This window comes from Pavona decussata, unplaced genomic scaffold, assembly GCF_977016875.1.
Source record: "Pavona decussata unplaced genomic scaffold, jaPavDecu1.1 SCAFFOLD_417, whole genome shotgun sequence".
Classification (NCBI taxonomy): Eukaryota; Metazoa; Cnidaria; class Anthozoa; order Scleractinia; family Agariciidae; genus Pavona; species Pavona decussata.
Window position 1 is genome coordinate 426,345 of NW_028145779.1, and position 4,856 is coordinate 431,200.

Consider the following 4,856-nt stretch of genomic DNA (forward strand, 5'->3'; position numbering starts at 1 on the left):
TGGCTCCGAGAGCGGGAAAGATGATTGGCTACATGCTCGGAAATACCCGTTGCCCGTCCGCTTGGCATCGAAAGTTTTGTGACGGGAGGTTTTTCCACTCTAAGCGAACGGGAACGTTTCGGGCTATTCTGTACTTTAATGGGAAACGTCTGTGACAATTCTTGGGAAAGATTAACTCAAACGAGAGCTCACTTGCGAGAAAGGGCCGTCACTCCCTCGAGGTACCAAGATTTAGCCGCAAATGGATGGTAAAATTAAAAGCGACAACCTCACTTTTGGTTCCAACAGTAGTTTATTCTTGAAGGACGAACTTTAATACATAAGTTCGCCCAACAGTAAAGGCTGCAATCATGTAATCACTAAGCGCTACATACAGAGTTGTTTATTTATGATTTGTACATGTATCCTTTGTTAACGGAATTACAGAGGACAAGGCAGTACTTTGAATAACGCGTAGAAGATTAAAAAGCTACGTTTTAACACCAAAACTTCACTAACGACTACACTTGTTTATCAAGGGGAACTTGCACTATTCAACTGTCCTAAATTACAATTTCTTGAGGTGCGTAAACAAAGCAAATGAGTTTTCCAAAGTGTCAGTGAACGGCTCGTGCCGCGTATTAATTACCGTCATTACAGTTCACAAAGAAACTCACTTAGTATTCATAACTAAAAGGTTGAGCTATTTATACACAGAGCGGAGCGGGAACTGTAAAGGCTTAAAGATAAATGATAAACTAACTAGTTGTTGATTATTCCTATTGAATACTCCAGCAAACGTAATTACAGGACAGAACGTATTTCAAGAGTTTCAGTTTCAGTTAATTTTTTGCCATTATTTTTACACATCATTACAAGATAAATATACATTAAAATATAAAAGATAAATGAATAACAAAAGAGAAAGAGAAACATACGGCGAGGATGCCCATAGAGAAACCATTGGGGCTTGTACGAGCTACAGGCTCCTCAAAAAGATTTTAAATCACAACTTTAAATCAGGATTTTAGGTGTAGCTTATTTAGTTTATCAATCAATTGAGGTTAAAAAGAAGGTACGCAATCAAACACACACAGGCAGCAAAACATAAAACAGCACAATCAAAACAGGAGTAGTCAATTTAGGAGAAATGAACTTAATTTTGATTTAAACAGAGAAATAAATAAATTAGCATTCCGAATTTCTTAATTAAAGGAATTAAACAGTTTAGGTCCTTGAAAACTGTCTGATATTCATTCTACAGGTAAATAAGTAAAAGGAATTGCAATGTTTAGCATTGCAACGATGAATTGTAACGATGTATTGTAATGAAGAGTATTTATTTGAAACGAAACCTATTTATTTCAAGCAACACTTCTAGAACTTCTAAGTTGATTAACGTTATTCAGGTCTAAGATAATAATTTAAACATATTTCCTTGCATAGCAACTGTCGGCTTTTCTAATTATTTGCCCTTTGATAACAAGCATGATAAGGTTTTCAAGATCTTTTGCACAACTTGGCAAATTACTGAAAAGCTAAAACGGAAACTAAGGTTACCATTGCTCTTACTAATTGAACGATATACGATGTAAGAGCAATAATAACTCCACCTTAAGCCACAAAATATACTTAGAAAGATATGAAATATTCGAGTATGCGAGTACGATAACTATCGACCGAAATTTCCCTAATATACGCCTTCCCTTAAAAACTCGACGTCCACGTCGAGCAAACTAAGTAACATTTTTGCTAAACTGCTAACGGGGTAATAATTATTGCCCGCTGTCGATATGCTAAATATTGTTCATTTTTTATGTGCGCACAACTGTCCAACATATATAATTTGTCAATCTACAACGAAAAGGCCAAAAGTACACAATTCAACCATTATTTGGTTTTCCTTCCCAACAGTTTAATCCCGAGCAACAATACAATCTTCTCTTCGATTTTCTTGTTGTTTTGGAACAAAATGGTCACTAAAATGTTCGGTAAACTGTCAACATTTACCTAAAGGAAAGGAAAGAGAATGGAAACACTCCGTAGTGAAAATTTTGTTCGGCTACAGTGAATGTGAGTTGAATCGATGAGTTGCTCTGAGTGTAGATAGATTGATTTTGTAAAAACTCATTGTCGCAAGTCGAGTACAAAATTGATTAGTTCTCTAGGTTTGGAATGACTGTATTTAAATCATGGCCAGTGAAAGTTGCGGTAAGTGTATAGAGCAGTTCAGAAAAGTGTTTTTCTCAAGCTCGCCGAAGAAATATATTATTTCAAAATGTATCGTGTCATTCAAGAATTATTGATCGGAGGTAGAAAACTGTGTAAAAATTTTAAATGTTTATTATTTACGCCACCGCGCGATCGGCTGAAAATGGCGAGTTTGCAGATTCTATTAAAATCTTGCCGCACTTGCGAAAATCTATCTTCTTTTTTCGTGCTCAATAATTGTATACTCCCTTTATGCCTTTAAAAAGTTAGAGTCTTAAAATAATTTAGGACTCCTTATTTTCCGTGATTACATGCTACTCCGAAAATGCACTGGAAATAAATCTTATACCGGCCGGCTAGCGCTATGAAGAATTTATTTGCAAGCAGAACAGTTTCATGTTCCGGCTTGACCTCACGCTTAATGGTCAATAACGCATATGTACAACTCCGGTTTATTCTTCGTATTTTCAGGAATCGGTAAACCAGAAACTGGCAAAATCAGTTCCGACACCACCACAAGAGCAATGAGCAGTATGCTTTCAAAACGTTGTCAGGAGAATAGCGTAAAAGTCAAATAGGGAAGTTCAACATATTATACCTGTAAACCTTGAGTCGTGACGACTCCGACACTTGAAAAATTCGACTTAAATCAAATCCGATTTAGAGATTTGGCCTCAAATCGTGGGGCCAAACCGTAAGTCCTATGTTATACTCGCTATACCCTTTTGCCTTTAGATAAATCTAATGTGTGGTCATGTGAAAATGAACTTCAATAAGCGATACGATTTCTTTCTGCGGTATTGTCACTATTCTAAACTTCACTTTTGGCTCTTGGCTCTAAAGAAGAAATCATCACTCACGCTCATCCCGGCCCAGCAAGCTATATGGCCGCATAAGAAATCACTAAAGTACTTTGCTGCCTTATATTTTGTTCTGTCGTTTTCTTTCTATTGACTTATTAGACGTATTTCTAGTGTTAGATAATTTTTAAAAGTTCTGCTATTAAGCCGAACTCTCTTACTCCCATATCACGATTGCCTCAAAATGACATGAAAGCAGATTTAGTGATTAAAAAATATGTTACATGTACTTACTCCACTATCTCGCTTCCTCGAGGCAACGTTTCCCATTGCAGCTTGCGTTCTTATAAAAAAAGTTCTTACAAAAAAGGAATGTACTGAGCAAAGCTAAAACATGCGTGAGGTTAACAAAGGAGAAAGTAGTTCATTGTTTGAAGGATTATCTACCAAACCATTACTTCTTCGTTTATTGCGGGCTCAAGAAGAGCCCGCCACCTATTTTGCACGCCTCCTAAACCAATTAGAATCCATTTCCACTCTAACAATATGTTAAAAGATGGCCGCCGCGTTGGCCAGTGTACTCGAGTTTCAAAGCCAAATTTTCGCATCATTGGAGTGTTGACGTACATTTAAAAGATTGAAAATGGAAAGGAACAGTTTTTATAACTCAAGAGCAGCAAGCGATGAAAACTTGTTTCGACGAACTTCATTTGAGATTCGAAACTAAATATACCCGGCTTCATTTCACTGTTATGAAAAGGGTGTGTTTTCAAATGTTTTACTTCGGACACATGATTTAGCTTCTCTAACGAAATATGAAATTTAGCTATTATTAGACGATTTTCACCGTCACTTTTCACTTTTCCTTCTCTTCACTCTAAAATTAGTGTTCACTAGCATTATAAATGAGCGGTTTTATTTTTTCGTAATTTGATGTTTTAAGGCGGATTAGCGTTAAATCAGCTTTCGAAGAATGTAGGCTCCTTTATTTGAGTGCTGCGCATAAAAATCAGTACGAGGACCAACACGTCACCGCAACCCTCGTGAACCACAAGTTCTTCTTAATTTGACCGAAGATCTGATAGATTATAATTAATACAAAACTATACATTAATCGCTTTTTCGGTTATTAAAATAGAATCAATTTACCCTATCTGAAACTACATGAAGTCTGCCAGATATTTGCTCCTGTATATGTAGACGTTTAATTTATTCTAGGAAAAAATAAAATTTACCATGTCCCATGATCTCACCTGTTTAGTTTATGTTTCAAATTAACGAGTAAGCGATCAAGAAACAAATTTGTAAACAAAATAAAATTGGTAAACCACAAGTAATCAAACTATCGCTAACGATTATGGGATCGTTCATTTTTCTGTTTGCGTATTTGTTGCCAAATTTAAGCCAGTAACGTAAAACACTCAACAATATTGAGTAGTCGCTGATCCGCTTCGTTCCAAGTTTTTTGTAGTTGCGTAAGACCATAATGCCTTAGTAGCGTGTTATTTTTTTTTCCCTAAGCATGTGGTCAAGTGCTCGTGAACAATGTGTTTAGGTTGTGATTTCTTACCACTTACCGTGTCCTTTCAATCATATGGTAAGGTTGTTAGCTTGTTTTATGTTATCAGAATTTTGTTTTCGGAGAGTAATTTATTTTAGCTGTTGTATATTGTGTAGGTTGTTACCGCTTGCCATAAGCTTGTAATCCAGCTGGATGAGATTTGACTCGTTTTGTTATGCTGTCGCGAGCAAGTGATATTAAACTCGTTGTGTTCCGTTTGTAGACTGTTTTTTTCGCTGTGATTACATCATTTTATATGTCCGACCCGAATCTACAGTATCAAGCCGCCGTTACACGTTCTCCGG

General features: G+C 36.3%; 1 protein-coding gene across 1 annotated transcript in view; it reads right to left on the reverse strand.

Annotated features, from left to right (window-relative positions):
• Positions 1-4,856, reverse strand: part of LOC146450863 (uncharacterized) — a 45,678-nt gene that overhangs the window by 16,056 nt on the left and 24,766 nt on the right. The window lies entirely within an intron of this gene.